The following is a 13,448-nucleotide window of genomic DNA, read 5'->3' on the forward strand; positions in this document are numbered from 1 at the left end:
TGACGTTTTATAAATAGGCTAGCAAAAGGTGCTCATTTGCGTGCATGTAGGAGGTGCTTCCTTATGAGTATCAAAGTATGCTTACAGAGCTCACAAGCCATAAGACTGAACGAACATGGGGTGTGTCCTTGTTCACTGAAGACACACCCCGAACTTGTTTACCCCACATGACCTTTTTTTCCCCAACCGAGTCTGTCCTTGTGAAAAATGTTCCCAGATTCTTGGGTAAATCAGGTCCTCATGGGAAAATAATACTTTGCAGAGTTCGACAAGGCTCTCACATCTTTGCATTTTCGCGCACTGAATGCAAGAGAGGTCATTTAGTCCACGTGCTAACCAATTTGTTTGGTTCGATGCAGTCACATTTGGGTCGGCAACAATAAGATACTCATTCAAGAGATACAATCAGTCATAAAACAGGCTTATGATTTGTTAACTGAATTTAAAAAAATCCACCCATGGAATATATGGAGTGACTCTTGTTTGAAATTAATGAATGGATTTGAGACTTATTTCATGCTTCATGGGTTAAAAGCGGGTCATAAGAATCTCCCTATTCTGGTGTATTTTTGCACAAAACCGCATCATGAAATAGTGATATACAAATATATTAAATAGAAAATAATACATGATGTAACGGTTATTCATTTTAAAGGAAGTTCAAGCTGAGTTCAAAGGCTTCACAGAAAATCGTTCTGACTCATGCTTCAGTTTGTAAAAACAAATAAAAAACTGGGTTCACAATAAGGCACTTACTACAGAGGTCTGTGGGGAATGGAATAGCACCGGAATAGAGGTCAAAAAACTGAAATACACACCGTTTTGAAAGTATAACCACAAAACTCAAGGGTGAAGTGTGTAATTTCAGTTTGTAAACACTTTTTTTTTTTTTTTTTTTCATTTTCTAAAACAAATTTTCCAAACACGATGAATTACTTACCCTGTGTGACTTTCTTCTATGACTTTCTTCTTTCAGACTATTAGAATTGGAGTTATATTAAAAAAGTATTCTGGTTCTTCCAAGCTTTGTAATAGCAGTGAATGGCTGTTGATTTTTTGAAGTCCAATAAAGTGCATCCATCCATCATAAAAAGTACTCCACACAACTTCGGGGGGTGGGGGGATGGGGGGGTTAATAAAGGCCTTCTGAAATAATTTGATGTGCTTGTGTAAGAAAAACATCCATAATTAAAGACTTACTCCACCCCAAAATGAAAATTTTGTCATTAATCACTTACCCCCCCATGTTGTTCCAAACCTGTTAAAGCTTCATTTGTCTTCGGAACGCAAATTAAGATATTTTTGATGCATGTGACATCAGGGGTTCAACTGTAATTTTACAAGGTACAAGAATACTTTTCGTACGCAAAGAAAACAAAAATAACGACTTTATTCGACAATTCGTCTCCTCCGCATCACCCTAGCGTCATTTTGGAGAATATCCCCTGAACGCAAACGGCGTATGCTATTTTGTGTCAGCTATGCCACGCGGATACGTTTTCTACATTTATTGTTGCATCTGACATAGAACAGCATACGCCTATTGCGTTCAGGGATACTATCCAAAATGGTGCTACAGTAATACGGAGGAGACAAATTGTTGAATGAAGTCATTATTTTTGTTGATATTTTTTCTACACAAAAGCTTTGATTTACTACAGAAGGCCTTTATTAGCCCCCAGATGCACTTTTTTGGACTTAAAAAAAACAACAGCCATTCACTGCTATTATTAAGCTTGAAAGAGACAGGACATTTTTTAAAAAAAATAACTCCAATTGTATTTGTCTGAAAGAAGAAAGTCATATACTTTCAGTGAGTAGATCATTGGGTAATTGTCATTTTAGGATCTCTTTAAGCAAGGCCCCTCACTCTTTGTCTGTGAGTATCTCTCATCTGGGCAGAGTCTGTCTCTCATGAATAATGTTTGCACAGGAAGGAATCTGGCCTCTCACCTGGGACCAATTTGCCTAGGGAGACTCTACACTCTTAAAAATAAAGGCGCTTTAAAAGGTTCTTCCCAGCAATGCCATAGAAGGACCATTTTTGGTTCGACAAAGGACCATTAAGGTTCTTTAAAGAACCACCTCTTTCTTACCTTTTTAGAATCTGAAGAACCTTGTTTCGCCACAAAGAACCTTTTGTGAAACTATTATGTCCTTCAGATGTTAAAGGTTCTTTATGGAACCATTTAAACAAAAAAGGTTCTTCGATGGCAGGGGTCACCAGACTCGGTCCTGGAGGGCCGGTGTCCTACAGAGTTTAGCTCCAACCCTAATTAAACACACCTGAGGCCAGTTAATCAAGGTCTTACTAGGTATACTTAAACTTCCAGGCAGGTGTGTTGAGGCAAGTTAGTGCTAAACTGTGCAGGCCCTTCAGGACCAAGTTTGGTGACCTCTTTTCTATGGCATCGTGAAGCACCTTTATTTTTAAGAGTGTTCTGGGAGCTAACACTCTGGACAGGGTCACTGAGGCACTCAAACCCTTCCACCGCTTGAAGGTGGTGATCCAAGGAGGTGAAACTCTAGATTTACCCTTCATTCTATGCACCATCCATCCTCAGAACTTCGGGTAATGACAGAAATGTACAAGAAGCTTAAATGAGTTTTCTCCGCAAGATTTCTGGGCTGACTCTGATGGACATGGTGAGAAGCTCTGATAACAATGAGAAAGACATTTTGGTATTTTGAGTAGCGCTGTTGCTCCTTCATTAAGGAGCCAGTTGAGGTGGCCTCTTGGTGGAGGGGTTCTAGGCATGTCCAACTGGGAAGATACCCAGCAGTAGAACATGCTAGGCATTATTGAGGAAAATGACATATGGGTGGCCATTCATGACAGTACTATGTGTTAGAGGGTGACACGGGAGTGGATTTTCAAACCTCTCCCGTCCCACTCCCACAAAAAAAATCCCATCCCATCCCAATCCCACGGAAAAACTGGGAGAAAATCCCATCCTGTTCCAATCCCGGAAGAATGACTCCCATTCCCTCCCACTCCCGTATTATGTGTTTTTGGCGGGATCTGCCAGTTACAGTAAAGAATATAGTACAGATCACAGTATGCCCGTAACTTTTTTTACATTAGTTGAATAAAAATGCAAAATGTTATCTTAATCTTAAACAAATGCACAGTGTGCTTTGCACACGCATTAAATTTCATGTAAATCATTCATGCAGATACGCGTTTCCTATTTGAATTGGTCCATTTGAAACATTTGACATTTCACTCTGATATATTTTTCATGTCTTTAAAGCAAGTATACACAGAGTTTCGAAGTGACGTGCTCAAGTTCACAGAGACAGACAGCAGAAAGCGCGTCCTTTTTGCTTTAATTAGTTTACAAAAGCGCAACGTTTCCTTGTTTTTTTGAGTGCAAACAAATAAACGTTGAGTCTTTACAGATTCGAAAGATGCCTATCACTCTTATCTGTATGACCAAAAATGACGGTATTTTAAGAGCAAGTGACCGCACCGGCACCTCTGTCATGCAGTACTACTATTCGGCTTCCACACTTGCACTGACACTTCAATAACGCACATTTTTTTAGGTTAACATTAGATTGAGCGGCGATGTAAAGTTGCTACTACATACATCTTTCAGATGAAAAGCCATATGGTCGATGAATGTTAGATGAGCATTTGGATGTCCTGCTGCATTACCAGTCGTTAACGATCTGTCCGTCATGAACTCACTTGCTTAACCAGCCACACCAAAGCATACAGAAGGAGAGCATAAAGAGACAGGCCAACTAGAATTAAGTTCAAAATTACAATATATCATTTATAGTTTATTTATATAAAAGGTATATTTGTGTATAAATTTGGGTTTCATAGCGTTATGATTCCCGGTCCCGCCCACTCCCGTTGACATTTTTTCCTATCCCGTCCCAATCCCGTGAATATTAGTGATTTTGTTTTTCATCCCGCGGGATTCCCGAAAAAATGTCAGCCTCTACTATGTATGCTTGTGGTTCTGCCAGCGTTTTGAGGTAGAACCTGGATGTTTGTTTTCTTTGCGCACAAAAAGTATTCTTGTATTTTCATAAAGTTAAGGTTGAGCCTCTGATGTCACATGGACTGTTTTAATGATGTCCTTACTACCATTCTAGGCCTTGAACGTGTCAGTTGCATCGCTGTCTGTGCAGGGTCAGAAAGATCTCGGAAAGCCATAGAAAAACATTTTTGGTTCCCCAGAGAACCTTTCAGTGAACACTTCCTAAAAGAACCATTTTGAAGAACATTTAAAAAATCTAAAAAACCTTTTTTGACTATAAAGAACATTTTCAGCATTTGAAAGGTTCCATGGATGTTCAAGGTTCTTCATAGGACCACTGATGCTAATAAACAACCTTCATTTTTAAGAGTGTAATTTGTGTTTCAAAAATGGACAAAAATCTTACGGGTTTGGAACGACATAAGGGTGAGTAATTAATGACAAAATTTTCATTTTTGTAAACTATCTCTTTAAAAAAATACTGTATGCTTTCAGGTATTGCTTTGCCCCGTAGACTTCAACTGTAAGTGCATTATTGTTAATGCATTTTACTTGCTTTTTTATTGTTGCCTTATTTTTTGTCATAATTGAAAGCATGTCATAAGAGCCCTCCATAGAACTGAACTTAACTCTGAGTATTTCTGCAAATATGCGTCACATTTCTATTTGTATCTCAGATTTATCACAAACTCATGACATTCCAGGGATTTATAAAAAATAAAAGCATCAGTTAACATGCTATATATAGGAAGTACCGGTCTGTGAAATCGCTTAAGTCGGGTCATATGGGAATTTGACTTTCTGTTTAAACAAAAGAGAGGCTTACATAGCAAAATAGGGCACAGAGCACCAAAAGTCAGACTGCAATTATCTTTCAAGCTGAAGTGTCTTTTTCTTTTTAATGCTAAAATACTTTTCTCTTGTGTGAAAACAAGTAAACCATTTTTAGGCCGATTCCCCCAAAAGATGTGTGAAAATGTGTCTGTCAGAACATTAAAGTTTGTTTGAGTATCTAGATCTGCCTGACAACAGTTGGCTCAACTAACGGTGTAAGTTTGGAGTGGGGCCATCTGTTTGAATGACCAGTGGCAGACCGAGGAAGTGCTCAGGGAAACGTGTTGCGTATCTGTTAAGTCACAGCTTAAAGGAGAAGTCCACTTCCAAAACAAAGATTCACATATAATGTACTTACCCTCTTGTCATCCAAGATGTTCATGTCTTTCTTTCTTCAGTCATAAAGAAGTTATGCTTTTTGAGGAAAACATTTCAGCATTTTTCTCCATATAATGGACTGATATGGTGCCCCGATTTTGAACTTCCAAAATGCAGTTTAAATGCGTCTTCAAATGATCCCAAATGCGGTTGTAAAGGATCCCAGCCGAGAAAGGGTCTTATCTAGTGTAACGATCGGTTATTTTCATAAAAATAATACAATTTATAAACTTTTTAATGTCAGACGCTCATCTTGTCTTACTCTGCCTGGACTGCTTTTTTCCAGTTCTTTGGAAAGTTCTATTTTGACAGTTAGGGTATGTCGAAAAACTCCTATCTCAAATTCTCCCTCAACTTCAAAATCATCCTGTATCGCTGTTTTTAAGGGTGTTTGATCTTCTTTGCTTGTTCACTTTGCAAAGATTGTGTTTGCAAAGACTTTGCAAAGACTGTGATTTTGAAATGATTTATGAAGTTGAGGAACTAAATATGATTGGAGTTTTTCGACATAACCTAACTGTCTTGAGTCAGAATACACAGTTCAGGAAGAGCTATCTGAAGAGCATTTGAGATTAAAAAGTATTTAAATTGTATTTTTTAAATAAAAAATAACCGATCGTTATGCTAGAGAAGACCCTTCATTTACAACCGCATTTGGGATCGTTTGAAGTCGCATTTAAACTACATTTTGAAAGTTCAAAATACAGTCCATTATATGGGGAAAAATGCTGAATTTGTTTCTTCAAAAAACTGACTGAAGAAAGAAAGACATGAACATCTTGGATGACAAGGGCGTGAGAACATTATATGTAAATCTTTGTTTTGGAAGTGGACTTCTCCTTTAACTTCATACTTAAGCTTTGTTTATTCACAGTGAAGTCTAAAGACATGATAAAACTGGGTTGCTTTGTCTTGTTTATTGTTAAGAATTGATGTGAATGTTCTGAGGCAGTTGATCCAGACTGATATATCTTTAAGATTACACAATCTAGATCCATCACATGACAGGATTTCCCTGGAAGCCTGGGAGTACAGAGTTATCTTCAAGTGAAAAAAGATAGGTACTGACCTGTGATTAATCTAACTCCATATGCGAGCAAGTGAGAGTTGATGGATTGTGAGCACTGAAGACTTTAATGCTTAATCTGAGGTCAGGGCCAGCTTCAACACTTCAGCGTCCCTGCTTCGGTAGCCGCTGAGTGGCTTCCTGTTGCCAATTGCTCATGTCCAGCTGTTGTACAGCTGAGAAGTCAAACCCAGTAGGAGAACACTATGAGCCAAGGCTGTCTGCATATACCTTGGGAATTCCCACAATTGTTTTGGCTGAGAACTCTGCATCACTGTTTATACGAGAGGGCCGGAGACCACTCGGTCTTAAAATAGCCACTTCCAGATCAAATGCAGGAAATCGCCATCGTGGCTCCTCGGCAAGTGACGCTAACTTTAGCGAGACAATGGCTTCACAATTAAGCCTTTAAGTTATCATTTGTCAGTTGCTTTTCAGTGTCGTAAAGGAAGTGTTCCATGTTGTCTGTATCTTACAGAACAGTTCAAAAGCTTGGGTCAGATCTTTTTATGATTTTGAAAGACGTCTGTTGGTAATTTATTCCTGTTATACAAAGCTGAACAACACTGATCAAATGAATGAGTTCTTTAAGTTCTTACGTTTTTTTTTCAAAATCCTAATGATCACAACATTTTTGAATGGTACCGCATATGGGCCATTCTACAGAATTGGTGCAAACACAATGAAAAAACACTTTAAAAAGCATTCAAGTATTCAAATCTTAGATGTTTACTGAGATCCTTTTATTACCTGTTGAAATCCACAATAATATTTAAAATATCAGTAAACTTAATATATTTAAAATCATCATTTAGTGAGTACTTTCAACCCTAAAACCTAATTTTCAACTTAAGAAAATGACATTGAAATATTTTTTGCATTTTATTTTTAATGCATTTAATATATTTTTGATTTTTTAAAAAAGGGAAGTTAAAAAATTGATTTTATATTTTCTTTGTAAATTATGAAATTTTATGTAAAAAAAAAAGTGTCCTGCATTTTCATGTCACTGCCGGAACAGTGTATGTTTTAGTCAATTGGCTGAGATTGATTTTACTGTTCAGTACTGTGCTAGCTAACCATGTGTTGATTAGCATCTTTTAGGTTGGTTCAAAAGCATCTAATATTGTCACTACCGAAACAGTATGACCGGAAAATTTGGTGAAGTTTCGGTAGTGATATTTTTGTTTTTTTGGCTGTTATTCCATAAAATTTAGTTTTTGTGTGTGTACAGCTGTTCAGCACTGTGCTAGCTAACCATGTGTCGATTAGCATCTTTGAGCTAGGTTCAAAAGTATCTAATATTGTCACTACCAAAACAGTCGCAACCGAAAAATTTAGTGAAGTTTCGGTGGTCGTTACCAAAACATTTCTGTCATTACCGAAACGTGGGATGTTTTGTCAAAATCAACTAAGATGTTATGATAGCGTTTGGCTCAATGTATATTCAATGAATCCTTAACTTTAAAATCCGTATGATCAACTTTTTACATTTTACAAAGAAAAATAGGATTAAAAATACAACAAATCTCATAAATAACACCTGAAATATTGTCAAATTTTTAATTGTTATTGATTTCTCTCTGAAAACTTTTTAATAAAATAGTAAAAAATATATTTACAAGTAAGATGTTATTAAAATCATAATAGGTCAATATAACCCTTCTTATTAAATTATATATTACTGTTTCAGAACTTACAAATTTGGGGGGAGAACAAATATTTCAAAACTTTCTGAAAATACAATATGAGAATTAACTGCACAGTTACTAGAAATGTGTACCTTGAATATTATACAATTTGCATACATACAAAATTTGTGGAAGGACATTTTTTTAAAGATGTTTCCAACTTTGATTTTACACCAACTCTGTAAAATGGCTCATATAAAGTGATGAATCACCTGAAGCTGACATTTAAATAGACATGTAAAAAATATTGCAGATTTTATGTAAGCAAAGTAACGTTTTGTTAAATTTTTGACAAAAAACTCGTAATGTATTTTGGACTCAAAATAACAAAAGGCCACAAAATATTGTACATGCATTTTGAATCACAAACCTCAAATAAAAAACTAAATAAGAGGACTTCAAAAATATCTGTTGTTTTTTTATGAGCAAAAGTAAATTGAAGGCGAGTAAATAATAACAGAATGTTCATTTTCAGGGTGAACTGTTATAGATTAAAAAAAACACATGACCTAAGCCTCATTGCATGATTACAAACACATCTGAAGGTTCCCACAGAACTAAAAAGAATGTACTGCAAATGTGTCATTTTAATATATATAGGAATGATAATGAACACATTTTCAAAACAAGCCTTCGTGTGGAGACAATAGTGCTACTTCTGTCCAAGGCAATAAATGTGTTATTAGCAGCTATGCCACTCATTTATTGTTTTTATTACAGAGGTGGCAAGGCAGAGTGACGAGTAAAGACAAGACATAATTTTGCAGGGGGAAAAATTAAATAAGCCACACTGCCAAGTTAGTGAGAACCAATTTAGTGTTACAAAACTCCTGTTTTGATTATAGTGGCATGAAGGTGATTGAATTATCACCTGACACTTCTTCTGTAGGTAAGAATGCGTCTTGTAATTTTAACGGGAACATTCTAAAACAACAACAACACATCCCTAAATAATTTGCTAAGGGAATTGGAAAATATAATCAAGAAATAATTATGTGTCTCATTCCCATGGTTCCCAAAAGTCACATTGCATCTGGCATTAGAAGCATGGTGGTTTACAACTTGTTGGCAGACGAATACAGACTTCCTCTGTTCAAAGATGTATTTTAAGTCAACAAATGTCTTGTATTTCCATGTAAAGCCCTCTTAAAACATCCTCTCATAAAACATTTCTGTTATGCAAAATAAAGCCATTTAAACACTAACAGAAATGAAATATCACAAGGTCTCACAGATCAGACCCAGGCACATTTGTTCTCATCAAAAACACATATGGAAACCCCTGTAGATAACGATTTTCATTTGTCATGTCTTGACTCACGTACACTCATTCCACAGAGATGAGCAAACGTCGCTTTTACAAAACTTTCGCGTGGTGTTTTTCACTCATTTTTTAAATTTTTTTTTATCGTTTTTGTCCGTGATCTAATAATACATCTGTTGAACGACACAATTCTACTTAACCGGTGACTCGGAATACTACGCAGTGTGCCTGGGGGGGACCTGATAAACACGTGTTTATGCATATTTCCTATTTGAAAAAGAACAACGCTGCTTAAATATATCTAATTATTCTGAATACAAAGGCTGTGACTCATTTGAGATGGAGTTGACGCATGTGTGAAGTATTTAATTTAGCTCTGATTCATATGCTCGCATTGTCTCGCTGACATTTGTGAGAAACTGAGAGACAGAACAAGATGACCAAGTTGCAAGAAGTGCATTAGAAAAAGTAATACATAAAAGCAAGTTGCGACTGAATGGGCTATGTAGTCAGACTGGTGTCGTGAGCAAAAAAAAAAAAGCGAAGGATCACTCCTAACTTTGAGGACAGTGGTGCCCGTGGGGTATGTAGGTGACGAGCTCACAAACCATGCTTTTCACTTTCTCAGACAACTAATCTTCTGTTGACACTGACATGACTTGGCCATTCACAGTAAATCTGCATTTTTATTCCGATTTTATTTTCTCAAATGTGCATTGGCAGCTGTACTGCATGCTAAAGTGTATTTATCCATAGCTAGTTATATTTTAAAAAACAATGTAAAACATTGCACATATATAGGCTACACACACATACAGACATGTGAATATGCATCATTTTATGTTTTTAATATTAATTAGGGCTGGGTAAAAAGTATAGATTTCTCCATTTTAATCAACTCTTATATTTATGAAAGGATATTGGCTATTAAATCCCAAAAAACTATTAGTCTACCTTGTTTTCAGTTAATGAATGGAATATTGTAGCTCGCCACCCATCCAATAAATGACAGTAAGCCTTGTGCTTTGTTAGTTTTGATATAAAAGAAAATCTCAGATTTTAAATTCTATCCTTTTGATTACAATATTCAAAAATAAATGCCGTTTTGGCGCTGTTTAACGTGGAGTGACAGATCACTGTAATGCCTCCGTTTAGAAGCACGTGAAGCTCACGTGAATTTATCATCTTCTTGGCTTTGATACCAGTTTCAGCACGAAGTAAACATGAATAAACATCCCAAGGTATGTTAAACGAAAGTGTACAACTTACCGTAATCCATATCCTGTCTCATATAATCGCTCAAACAGTGTTTCAATCTTGGAAAGACGTCAATATAACAGCTTGTAAACAATGTCCCGTAACGTCACATTTACCTCAGGAAAAACATATTCGATGAACATAAAATTGTTAGTTAGCTAGAGGTGAACTCTAGAGATGAGCTTTTTGCTAAATATATGTGCCATGCAACATATTCATTATCATTTTTTACTGCTCTTCAATGTTTTATTTATGTTTGCATAAATCCGTCAAGTTTTTCTGACAGCCAAATGTTTGTATTTCAAAAAAACGAACTGGAGTAGAAATATAATTATGCAGCTGCAACTTGATTCTTCAGTGAGTGTAATTTAAGGATTTGTGTACAAATAAGTTAATTTTAACCTTCAATATTTTAGTAATGTCATACCGACTGACATTAGTGTGTATTTTACAGCATTAGTTGAGAGATTTTTTTTTCCTTTGAGAAAATGTACTGTACCTGATATACAGTTGAGGTCAAAAGTTTAGATACTCCTTGCAGAATCTGCAAAATGTTAATTATTTTACCAAAATAAGAGGGATCATTCAAAATACATGTTATTTTTTTTATTTAGTACTGACCTGAATAAGATATTTCACATAAAAGACAATTACATATAGTCCACATGAGAAAATAATAGTTGAATTTAACCCTGTTCAAATGTTTCACTTGATTCTTCTGTGTTGTTACCTGAATGATCCACAGCTGTGTTTTGTTTTTGTTCTTCATGAGTCCCTTGTTTGTCCTGAACAGTTAAACTGCCCGCTGATCTTCAGAAAAATCCTTCAGGTCCCACAAATTCTTTGGTTTTTCAGCATTTTTGTGTATTTGAACCCTTTCCAACAATGACTGTATGATTTTGAGATTCATCTTTTCACATTGAGGACAACTGAGGGACTCATATGCAACTATTATAGAAAGTTCAAATGCTTACTTGAACAAATGCTTAAATTTAAATTTCTGTTCAAAGTTTACACCCTTGGCTCTTAATCCATTTTTTTTTTCTTCGGGAGCATCAGTGAGCCTTTGAACCTTCTGTAATAGCTGCATATGAGTCCCTCCGTTGTCCATTTTGTGTGATCCCTCTTATTTTGGTAAAATAATTAATATTTTGCAGCTTCTGCAAGGTGTATGTAAACTTTTGACCTCAACTGTATATCCAAAATAATCAACACTGAGTCGAATCGTAATATTGTAAATCGAATTGAATTGTGAAATTCGTGTCAAAGCCCTAATATTGTTTTTTTTTTTTTTTTTTATAAATACTTGTGTAACTACTTCTAAAAATGATTTTTTTTTTTTATATTTTGATATTGTTTTAGTAACACTTTAGATGAGGGAGCACTATTCACTATTTAATAGTTGCTTTAGTAGTAGGTGGTACCTGAATCCTACCCCATACCTAAACATAACTACTACAACAACTGCCTATCAATAAGCAGATGCGCTACGAGTCAAAAGATTTTTTTAAATGTTTTTTTTTAAAGAAGTCTCTTCTGCTCACCAAGCCTACATTTATTTGATCCAAAATAAATCAAAAGCAGTGATACTGTGAAATATTTTTACCATTTAAAATAACTGTTTTCTATTTGAGTATTTTAAAATCGAATTTATCAAAGCTAAATTTTTAGCATCATTACTCCAGTCTTGAGTGTCACATGATCCTTCAGAAATCATTCTAATATACTGATTTGCTGCTCAAGAAACAAACAGTAAACAGTTAAAACAGTTGAGCACTTTTTTTTAGGATTCTTTGATGAATCCAAAGATCAACATTTATCTGAAATAAAAAGCTGAAAAACATTAAAAAAAATTCTACTCAGCTGTTTTCAGCATAATAATAATAATAAATGTTTTTTAAGCAGCAAATCAGCATATTAGAATGATTTCTAAAGGATCATGTGACTGGAGTAATGATGCTAAAAATTCAGCTTTGAATTCACAGGAATAAATTACACTTTAAAATACATTTACATAGGAAACAGTTATTTTAAATAGTAAAAATATTTCAGAATTTTACTGTTTTGCTGTACTTTGGATAAAAAAAAATGCAGGCTTGGAGAGCAGAAGAGAATCTTTTGACTGGTAGTGTAGGTTAATAGTGAATGTCTGTTCCCTAATCAAATGTGTTACCATTGTTTTTATTTGTTTTATAATACAATATAAAATAAGGTTATATATGTATATAGAACGAGTTTAAAGAAAAAAAAAAAAAAAAAAAAAAAAAAAGGGAGTACACCAAATTAGGTCAGTCCCGGAGGCGATAATGAGCTAAAAAGAAATTATGTTCATTACAGTAAGCACTGTGCAGGTTATATAAAAGCGCAAAGGTTGACAACACTCGTCACGGACGTAGCCTGACTGTTTTCAACGGTATATCATCTCAAACAGTTAATTTTAATTCCCCCTTCATAGGGCATGGACCAGTTCATGAATTCCCAAACCACAGACATGGCCATTTAAAGCATAATCAGGCATTACTACTACAAAAGAGTCATTGAGCCTTTAATCCAATAATATAAATCGTGCTCTCACATGGACTAAAAGCATAATCATGTTAAACATCTAGTGTGATCAAATGTCAATGTGATGACAATCTTGTTTCTTGAACTGGAAGCTCTGCAGACCATTTAAAGCTCAAGTTCCTGTGGTTTGGTCTCCTCGGCCGGCCAGATAACTGCGTATAATTACGTTTGCGACAAATCTCACTGCGTTTCAATAAATCCTAGTTATGGGCCCTTTCACTCTAAGCCTATTTCCACAAAAAATCCGGCAGCTAGGGTTAATGGGTCACACAAAGATTTGTTAATTACCAAGATCAATATCATACCAAATTGTTAAACAAATACAACAAAGTGCCACTTGTTTGCAGCGCGCTTCATTACGCACATATCACATTACAGTGAGCGTTATTGCAACACAA

Source organism: Labeo rohita, chromosome 25 (genome assembly GCF_022985175.1).
Source record: "Labeo rohita strain BAU-BD-2019 chromosome 25, IGBB_LRoh.1.0, whole genome shotgun sequence".
NCBI lineage: Eukaryota > Metazoa > Chordata > Actinopteri > Cypriniformes > Cyprinidae > Labeo > Labeo rohita.